Here is an 11620-nt window from a genome sequence, read left to right on the forward strand (position 1 = left end):
GTTAAAGGGCTTGTTGAGATTTACCAGATAACATCTAGTGCTTTTCTGCTTTCTCCTCGCAAAGAATAGATGTTTATACACACACACACACACACACACACACACACACACACACACACACACACACACACACCGACACACACACACACACACACACACACACACACACACACACACATACACAGACAGAAACACACACACACACACACACACATACACAGACAGAAACACACACACACACATACACGGACAGAAACACACACACCGACACACACACACACACACACATACACAGACAGAAACACACACACACACACACCACACACACACACACACACACACACACACACACACACACCGACACACACAGACACCGACACACACACACACACACACACACACACACACACACACACACACACACTAACATACACAGACAGAAACACACACACACACACACATACACAGACAGAAACACACACACACACATACACGGACAGAAACACACACACCGACACACACACACACACACACACACATACACAGACAGAAACACACACACACACACACGACACACACACACACACACACACACACACACACCACACACACAGACACCGACACACACACACACACACACACACACACACACACACACACACACACATACACAGACAGAAAACACACACACACACACACACACATACACAGACAGAAACACACACACACACATACACACACACACCACACACACACACACACACACACACACATACACAGACAGAAACACACACACACACACACACACACACACACACACACACACACACACACCGACACACACAGACAGACACACACACACACACACACACACACACACACACACACACACACGATTCAAAAGGGGTTGCTAAACACAAAACACAGTGTGAACAAAAACTGCTTTCAGGAAGACCTATAAGCTGGTCTGGGGTCAGTTTGTGTTGTTGTATGGTAAGGGTTACAGACTGGAAATGGGAGGGATCAGCTGATCCTGGAAATGGGGGGTGAGAAAGAAGAGAAAGCACAAACATGACAGAGATGCTGGTCAAAATGGAGGAGGTATGATGACATCACACACACTATTATCTTCTCCCAGACTTGTAATATGTCAAGGTTGAAGATCCAGCTGACCCTAAAGGGACACTGAGAGGGGTTTATGGGTATCAGGTTGGGGACACTGAGAGGGTTTATGGGTAACAGGTTGGGGACACTGAGAGGGGTTTATGAGTAACAGGTAAAGGGACACTGAGAGGGATTTATGGGTAACAGGTAAAGGGACACTGAGAGGGGTTAATGAGTAACAGGTAAAGGGACACTGAGAGGGATTTATGGGTAACAGGTAAAGGGACACTGAGAGGGGTTAATGAGTAACAGGTTGGGGACACTGAGAGGGGTTTATGGGTAACAGGTTGGGGACACTGAGAGGGGTTAGTGAGTAACAGGTTGGGGACACTGAGAGGGGTTAGTGAGTAACAGGTTGGGGACACTGAGAGGGGTTTATGGGTAACAGGTTGGGGACACTGAGAGGGGTTAGTGAGTAACAGGTAAAGGGAAACTGAGAGGGGTTAATGAGTAACAGGTTGGGGACACAGAGGGGTTAATGAGTAACAGGTAAAGGGACACTGAGAGGGGTTAATGAGTAACAGGTAAAGGGACACTGAGAGGGGTTAGTGAGTAACAGGTAAAGGGACACTGAGAGGGGTTAATGAGTAACAGGTAAAGGGACACTGAGAGGGGTTAGTGAGTAACAGGTAAAGGGACACTGAGAGGGGTTAATGAGTAACAGGTAAAGGGACACTGAGAGGGGTTAATGAGTAACAGGTAAAGGGACACTGAGAGGGGTTAATGAGTAACAGATAAAGGGACACTGAGAGGGGTTAGTGAGTAACAGGTAAAGGGACACTGAGAGGGGTTAATGAGTAACAGGTTGGGGACACTGAGAGGGGTTTATGGGTAACAGGTTGGGGACACTGAGAGGGGTTAGTGAGTAACAGGTTGGGGACACTGAGAGGGGTTTATGGGTAACAGGTTGGGGACACTGAGAGGGGTTAGTGAGTAACAGGTAAAGGGACACTGAGAGGGGTTAGTGAGTAACAGGTAAAGGGACACTGAGAGGGGTTAATGAGTAACAGGTTGGGGACACTGAGAGGGGTTTATGAGTAACAGGTAAAGGGACACTGAGAGGGGTTAATGAGTAACAGGTAAAGGGACACTGAGAGGGGTTAGTGAGTAACAGGTAAAGGGACACTGAGAGGGGTTAATGAGTAACAGGTAAAGGGACACTGAGAGGGGTTAATGAGTAACAGGTTGGGGACACTGAGAGGGGTTTATGAGTAACAGGTAAAGGGACACTGAGAGGGGTTAATGAGTAACAGGTAAAGGGACACTGAGAGGGGTTAATGAGTAACAGGTAAAGGGACACTGAGAGGGGTTAGTGAGTAACAGGTAAAGGGACACTGAGAGGGGTTTATGGGTAACAGGTTGGGGACACTGAGAGGGGTTTATGGGTAACAGGTTGGGGACACAGAGGGGTTAATGAGTAACAGGTTGGGGACACAGAGGGGTTAATGAGTAACAGGTAAAGGGACACTGAGAGGGGTTAATGAGTAACAGGTAAAGGGACACTGAGAGGGGTTAGTGAGTAACAGGTAAAGGGACACTGAGAGGGGTTAATGAGTAACAGGTAAAGGGACACTGAGAGGGGTTAATGAGTAACAGGTAAAGGGACACTGAGAGGGGTTAGTGAGTAACAGGTTGGGGACACAGAGGGGTTAATGAGTAACAGGTAAAGGGACACTGAGAGGGGTTAGTGAGTAACAGATAAAGGGACACTGAGAGGGGTTAATGAGTAACAGGTAAAGGGACACTGAGAGGGGTTAGTGAGTAACAGGTAAAGGGACACTGAGAGGGGTTTATGGGTAACAGGTAAAAGGACACTGAGAGGGGTTAATGAGTAACAGGTAAAAGGACACTGAGAGGGGTTATCTCTCTAGCTGTATTGAGCCCTCTCGTGTTTTGAAGCTTGAATGATAGATTTCTACCTTTTCCTCTCCTCCTTTTCTTCTATCTTTCCCTCGTTCCTGTATTGAATTTGGGGTGAATGACCCCTCGTTCCCGTATTGAATTTGGGGTGAATGACCCCTCGTTCCTGTATTGAATTTGGGGTGAAGGACCCCTCGTTCCTGTATTGAATTTGGGGTGAATGACCACTCGTTCCTCTATTGAATTTGGGGTGAATGACCACTCGTTCCTGTATTGAATTTAGAACTGGGATGATCCACTTCTTTCGTCCCCCGTCTCTCTTTTCCCCATTTACTCAATGTTGAACTCCAGGTACCAAAGCTTGATGGACACATTTGACCTTCTCTCTCCGTCCTCCCTTCTCTCTCTCCATCCTCCCTTCTCTCTCTCCGTCCTCCCTTCTCTCTCTCCGTCCTCTCTTCACTCTCTCCGTCCTCCCTTCTCTCTCTTCATCCTCCCTTCTCTCTCTCCGTCCTCCCTTCTCTCTCTCCATCCTCCCTTCTCTCTCTCCGTCCTCTCTTCACTCTCTCCGTCCTCCCTTCTCTCTCTCCGTCCTCCCTTCTCTCTCTCGGTCCTCCCTTCTCTCTCGGTCCTCCCTTCTCTCTCTCCATCCTCCCTTCTCTCTCTCCGTCCTCTCTTCACTCTCTCCGTCCTCCCTTCTCTCTCTTCATCCTCCCTTCTCTCTCCGTCCTCCCTTCTCTCTCTCCATCCTCTCTTCTCTCTCTCCGTCCTCTCTTCACTCTCTCCATCCTCCCTTCTCTCTCTCCGTCCTCCCTTCTCTCTCTCCGTCCTCCCTTCTCTCTCTCCGTCCTCCCTTCTCTCTCCGTCCTCCCTTCTCTCTCTCCATCCTCCCTTCTCTCTCTCCGTCCTCTCTTCACTCTCTCTGTCCTCCCTTCTCTCTCTTCATCCTCCCTTCTCTCTCCGTCCTCCCTTCTCTCTCTCCATCCTCTCTTCTCTCTCTCCGTCCTCTCTTCACTCTCTCCATCCTCCCTTCTCTCTCTCCGTCCTCCCTTCTCTCTCTCCGTCCTCCCTTCTCTCTCTCCATCCTCCCTTCTCTCTCTCCGTCCTCTCTTCACTCTCTCCGTCCTCCCTTCTCTCTCTCCGTCCTCCTTCTCTCTAGTCCTTCCCTTCTCTCTCTCTGTCCTCCTTCTCTCTCTCCGTCCTCCCTTCTCTCTCTCCGTCCTCCCTTCTCTCTCTCCGTCCTCCCTTCTCTCTCTCCGTCCTCCCTTCTCTCTCTCTGTCCTCCCTTCTCTCTCTCCGTCCTCCATTCTCTCTCTCCATCCTCCTCTCTCTCCGTCCTCCCTTCTCTCTCTCCGTCCTCCCTTCTCTCTCTCCATCCTCCTCTCTCTCCGTCCTCCCTTCTCTCTCTTCATCCTCCCTTCTCTCTCTCCGTCCTCCCTTCTCTCTCTCCGTCCTCCCTTCTCTCTCTTTGTCCTCCCTTCTCTCTCTCCGTCCTCTCTTCACTCTCTCCGTCCTCCCTTCTCTCTCTCCGTCCTCCCTTCTCTCTCTCCGTCCTCCCTTCTCTCTCTCCGTCCTTCCTTCTCTCTCTCCGTCCTCCCTTCTCTCTCTCCGTCCTCCCTTCTCTCTCTCCGTCCTCCCTTCTCTCTCTCCGTCCTCCCTTCTCTCTCTCCGTCCTCTCTTCTCTCTCTCTGTCCTCCCTTCTCTCTCTCCGTCCTCCATTCTCTCTCTCCATCCTCCTCTCTCTCCGTCCTCCCTTCTCTCTCTTCATCCTCCCTTCTCTCTCTCCGTCCTCCCTTCTCTCTCTTCGTCCTCCCTTCTCTCTCTCCATCCTCCCTTCTCTCTCTCCGTCCTCCCTTCTCTATCTCCGTCCTCCCTTCTCTCTCTTCATCCTCCCTTCTCTCTCTTCATCCTCCCTTCTCTCTCTCCATCCTCCCTTCTCTCTCTCCGTCCTCCCTTCTCTATCTCCGTCCTCCCTTCTCTCTCTTCATCCTCCCTTCTCTCTCTCCATCCTCCCTTCTCTCTCTCCATCCTCCTCTCTCTTCATCCTCCCTTCTCTCTCTCCATGAACATTTGCTATCTAACTAAGAGTCTCATCATTGAAAACATCCAAAGTTCTTCAAAGGTAAATTATTTTATTTGAATGCTTTTCTTGTTTTTGTGAAAATGTTGCCTGCTGAATGCTAGGCTTAATGCTATGCTAGGCTATCAATACTCTTACACCAATGCTTGTGTAACTTTGGTTGAAAAGCATATTTTGAAAATCTGAGATGACAGTGTTGATAACAAAAGGCTAAGCTTGTGTTTCAATATATTGATTTCATTTCATTTGCGATTTTCATGAATAGAAAACGTTGCGTTATGGTAATGAGCTTGAGGCTATGATTACGCTCTTGGATACGGGATTGCTCGACGCTAGAGGTTAAAGCTTGAAGGATCCATTTCTTCTTCTCAAACTGGCTCGAATTAAGATCCTACATCTGTACACTTGATACATTCTCACCTCTCATCCCTCTCTTCCTCTACGTTTTCCTCTCTCATCCCTCTCTATGATCCACTTCCTCCCCTTCTCTCCTCCTTCTCCCTTCTCTCCTCCTTCTCTCCTCCTTCTCTCCTTCTCTCCTCCATCTCTCCTCCTTCACTTCCCCCTTGCCTCTGTATTCAATTCCAGGTACTATTGTCTCTTTACCCTCCCTTCTCACCTTCCTGTCTTAAAATGTATTTTCACTCTCTATACTGAATTCCAGGGAACCGTCATTGTTTAAAAGCTTGAAGGATCCTGATTATTCCTCCTCCGCCTCTCTTTGTCTTCCGTCTGTCTTTCTCTCTCACCTTTATAACGTTACAGGTTAGATTGCTCTGTAAAGCTAAAAGGATCCCCAGTGTACATCCACTCTGCGTCCTTTGTCTTCCATTTTATTTTAAGTGAACCTCGTTCTTAAAGCTTAATTGTTTGCTGATGAACAGGCATGGGATCATAGTTTCGCAACGTTTGAATAACCTTCTTCTGTTGCTCTTAAAAAGCTTGGAGAGAGAGGGAGAGAGAGAGACACAGAGGAGAGTGAGAGAGAGAGAGAAAGAGAGAAAGAAAGAAAGACAGAGGAGAGAGAGAGAGAGAGACAGAGAGAGAGAGAGAGAGAGAGAGAGAGAGAGAGAGAGAGAGAGAGAGAGAGAGAGAGAGAGAGAGAGAGAGAGAGAGAGAGAGAGAGAGAGAGAGAGAGAGAGAGAGAGAGAGAGACCACGGTAGCTGCCAACAGGCTTGGTGGTTGTTGTGGTGATTGATAGAGGAATGGAAGGAACCCGCTGCCAACCATATCCCTTCATGTAGAGGAAATGTAGAGGAAGTAGGGCAGAGAAAAGAGAGAGAAGGAAGGAGAGAGCAGGTCATCATGACAGTGAGGGAGGAAGAGAAAGAGTGTGAAGGAGGGAGGGAGGGAGAGAGGGAGGGAGGGAGGGAGGCGGGAAACTGGTTTGGGTGAGAAACACTTATAACTCAGGCCCATAGATTATGACAGTCCAATCTCCCAGCCTGTCGCCAGAAAAACAACAACAAACCAACCAGCCACGGAGGACAGAGGGGGCTTCACAAATGACACCCTAATCCCTATGTAGTGCACTACTTTTGACCATGGTCCCTGGTGCAACCTTAGGGCACTACACTGCAACCTTAGGGCACTACACTGCAACCTTAGGGCACTACCAGGGCACTACACTGCAACCTTAGGGCACTACACTGCAACCTTAGGGCACTACCAGGGCACTACACTGCAACCTTAGGGCACTACACTGCAACCTTAGGGCACTACCAGGGCACTACACTGCAACCTTAGGGCACTACACTGCAACCGTAGGGCACTACACTGCAACCGTAGGGCATGACACTGCAACCTTAGGGCACTACACTGCAACCTTAGGGCACTACACTGCAACCTTAGGGCACTACCAGGGCACTACACTGCAACCTTAGGGCACTACACTGCAACCTTAGGGCACTACACTGCAACCTTAGGGCACTACACTGCAACCTTAGGGCATGACACTGCAACCTTAGGGCACTACACTGCAACCTTAGGGCACTACACTGCAACCTTAGGGCACTACACTGCAACCTTAGGGCACTACACTGCAACAGTAGGGCACTACACTGCAAACGTAGGGCACTACATTGCTACTGTTGGGCACTACACTGCAACCTTAGGGCACTACACTGTATCCGTAGGGAAATACACTATATCTGTAGGGCACTACACTGCAACAGTAGGGCACTACACTGTATCCGTAGGGCACTACACTGTATCCGTAGGGCACTCACTGTATCCATAGGGCACTACACTGTATCCGTAGGGCACTACACTGTATCCGTAGGGCACTACACTGTATCCGTAGGGCACTACACTGTATCCATAGGCCACTACACTGTATCCGTAGGGCACTACACTGTATCCGTAGGGCACTACACTGTATCCGTAGGGCACTACACTGTATCCGTAGGGCACTACACTGTATCCGTAGGGCACTACACTGTATCCGTAGGGCACTACACTGTATCCGTAGGGCACTACACTGTATCCGTAGGGCACTACACTGTATCCGTAGGGCACTACACTGTGTCCGTAGGGCACTACACTGTGTCTGTAGGGCCCTACACTTTATCCGTAGGGCACTACACTGTATCCGTATGGCACTACACTGTGTCTGTAGGGCACTACACTGTATCCGTAGGGCACTACACTGTATCCGTAGGGCACTACACTGTGTCTGTAGGGCACTACACTGTATCCGTAAGGAACTACACTGTGTCTGTAGGGCACTACACTGTATCCGTAGGGCACTACACTGTATCCATAGGGCACTACACTGTGTCTGTAGGGCACTACACTGTATCCATAGGGCACTACACTGTGTCTGTAGGGCACTCACTGCATCCGTAGGGCAATACACTGTGTCTGTAGGGCACTACACTGTATCCGTAGGGCACTACACTGTATCCGTAGGGCACCTCACTGTATCCGTAGGGCACTACACTGTGTCTGTAGGGCACAACACTGTATCCGTAGGGCACTACACTGTATCCGTAGGGCACTACACTGTATCCATAGGCCACTACACTGTATCCGTAGGGCACTACACTGTATCCATAGGGCACTACACTGTATCCATAGGGCACTACACTGTATCCGTAGGGCACTACACTGTATCCGTAGGGCACTACACTGTATCCGTAGGGCACTACACTGTATCCGTAGGGCACTACACTGTATCCGTAGGGCACTACACTGTATCCGTAGGGCACTACACTGTATCCGTAGGGCACTACACTGTGTCCGTAGGGCACTACACTGTGTCTGTAGGGCCCTACACTTTATCCGTAGGGCACTACACTGTATCCGTATGGCACTACACTGTGTCTGTAGGGCACTACACTGTATCCGTAGGGCACTACACTGTATCCGTAGGGCACTACACTGTGTCTGTAGGGCACTACACTGTATCCGTAAGGCACTACACTGTGTCTGTAGGGCACTACACTGTATCCGTAGGGCACTACACTGTATCCATAGGGCACTACACTGTGTCTGTAGGGCACTACACTGTATCCATAGGGCACTACACTGTGTCTTTAGGGCACTACACTGTATCCGTAGGGCACTACACTGTATCCATAGGGCACTACACTGTATCCGTAGGGCACTACACTGCAAAAGAAACAGGTAACTAAATGGGACAGAGAAAGGAGAGAGAAAGGAGGAGAGAGAAAGGTGGAGAGAGAGGACATCATGACAGTGAGGGAGAAAGGGAAATAGTGTGAAAAAGAAGCAGAGAGCTGGAGGGAGGGAGGGAGGCGGGAAACTGGTTTGGGTGAGAAACACTTATAACTCAGGCCCATAGATTATGACAGTCCAATCTCCCAGCCTGTCGCCTGAAAAACAACAACAAACCTACCAGCCACGGAGGACAGAGGGGGCTTCACAAGTGACACCCTAATCCCTATGTAGTGCACTACTTTTGACCATGGTCCCTGGTGCAACCTTAGGGCACTACACTGCAACCTTAGGGCACTCCACATATGATACTACACACTGCAACCGTATGATACTACACACTGCAACCGTATGATACAACACACTGCAACCGTATGATACTACACACTGCAACCATATGATACCACACACTGCAACCGTATGGTACTACACACTGCAACCGTATGGTACTACACACTGCAACCGTATGATACTACACACTGCAACCGTATGATACTACACACTGCAACCATATGATACTACACACTGCAACCGTAGAGCACTACACACTGCAACCGTATGGTACTACACACTGCAACCGTATGGTACTACACACTGCAACCGTATGATACTACACACTGCAACCGTATGATACTACACACTGCAACCGTATGATACTACACACTGCAACCGTATGGTACTACACACTGCAACCGTATGATACTACACACTGCAACCGTATGATACTACACACTGCAACCGTATGATACTACACACTGCAACCGTATGATACTACACACTGCAACCGTATGATACTACACACTGCAACCGTATGATACTACACACTGCAACCGTATGGTACTACACACTGCAACCGTATGATACTACACACTGCAACCGTATGGTACTACACACTGCAACCGTATGATACTACACACTGCAACCGTATGATACTACACACTGCAACTGTATGGTACTACACACTGCAACCGTATGATACTACACACTGCAACCGTATGATACTACACACTGCAACTGTATGGTACTACACACTGCAACCGTATGATACTACACACTGCAACCGTATGATACTACACACTGCAACTGTATGGTACTACACACTGCAACCGTATGATACTACACACTGCAACCGTATGATACTACACACTGCAACCGTATGGTACTACACACTGCAACCATGATGCTACACACTGCAACCGTATGATACTACACACTGCAACCGTAGATACTACACACTGCAACTGTATGGTACTACACACTGCAACCGTATGATACTACACACTGCAACCGTATGATACTACACACTGCAACCGTATGGTACTACACACTGCAACCGTATGATACTACACACTGCAACCGTATGATACTACACACTGCAACCGTATGGTACTACACACTGCAACCGTATGATACTACACACTGCAACCGTATGATACACACACTGCAACCGTATGATACTACACACTGCAACCGTATGGTACTACACACTGCAACCGTATGATACTACACACTGCAACCGTATGATACTACACACTGCAACCGTATGGTACTACACACTGCAACCGTATGATACTACACACTGCAACCGTATGATACTACACACTGCAACCGTATGATACTACACACTGCAACCGTATGGTACTACACACTGCAACCGTATGATACTACACACTGCAACCGTATGATACTACACACTGCAACCGTATGATACTACACACTGCAACCGTATGATACTACACACTGCAACCGTATGAGCACTACACACTACACACTGCAACCGTATGATACTACACACTGCAACCGTATGATACTACACACTGCAACTGTATGGTACTACACACTGCAACCGTATGATACTACACACTGCAACCGTATGATACTACACACTGCAACCGTATGGTACTACACACTGCAACCGTATGATACTACACACTGCAACCGTATGATACTACACACTGCAACCGTATGGTACTACACACTGCAACCGTATGATACTACACACTGCAACCGTATGATACTACACACTGCAACCGTAGAGCACTACACACTGCAACCGTATGGTACTACACACTGCAACCGTATGATACTACACACTGCAACCGTATGGTACTACACACTGCAACCGTATGATACTACACACTGCAACCGTATGATACTACACACTGCAACCGTATGATACTACACACTGCAACCGTATGATACTACACACTGCAACCGTATGGTACTACACACTGCAACCGTATGATACTACACACTGCAACCGTATGATACTACACACTGCAACCGTATGATACTACACACTGCAACCGTATGATACTACACACTGCAACCGTATGGTACTACACACTGCAACCGTATGATACTACACACTGCAACCGTATGATACTACACACTGCAACCGTATGATACTACACACTGCAACCGTGATACTACACACTGCAACCGTATGATACTACACACTGCAACCGTATGATACTACACACTGCAACCGTATGATACTACACACTGCAACCGTATGATACTACACACTGCAACCGTATGGTACTACACACTGCAACCGTATGATACTACACACTGCAACCGTATGATAGCTACACACTGCAACCGTATGGTACTACACACTGCAACCGTATGATACTACACACTGCAACCGTATGATACTACACACTGCAACCGTATGATACTACACACTGCAACCGTATGATACTACACACTGCAACCGTATGATACTACACACTGCAACCGTATGATACTACACACTGCAACCGTATGATACTACACACTGCAACCGTATGATACTACACACTGCAACCGTATGATACTACACACTGCAACCG

The 11620-nt window shown here is 48.5% G+C and overlaps 1 long non-coding RNA gene across 8 annotated transcripts; it reads left to right on the top strand.

Moving 5' to 3' along the window:
- The first annotated feature begins 1699 nt into the window (after positions 1-1699).
- Positions 1700-2769, top strand: LOC127918730 (uncharacterized). Of its 8 annotated transcripts, none has more exons than XR_008100664.1 (3): positions 1700-1723; positions 2244-2348; positions 2691-2769. It is a non-coding gene; the product is annotated as an uncharacterized LOC127918730 (long non-coding RNA). The 8 variants fall into 8 exon arrangements; XR_008100663.1 differs by lacking the exon at positions 2691-2769 and adding an exon at positions 2383-2461; XR_008100666.1 differs by lacking the exon at positions 1700-1723 and adding an exon at positions 1770-1793.
- The last annotated feature ends 8851 nt before the right edge of the window (positions 2770-11620 follow it).

Source organism: Oncorhynchus keta, unplaced genomic scaffold (assembly GCF_023373465.1).
Source record: "Oncorhynchus keta strain PuntledgeMale-10-30-2019 unplaced genomic scaffold, Oket_V2 Un_contig_14733_pilon_pilon, whole genome shotgun sequence".
Lineage (NCBI taxonomy): Eukaryota > Metazoa > Chordata > Actinopteri > Salmoniformes > Salmonidae > Oncorhynchus > Oncorhynchus keta.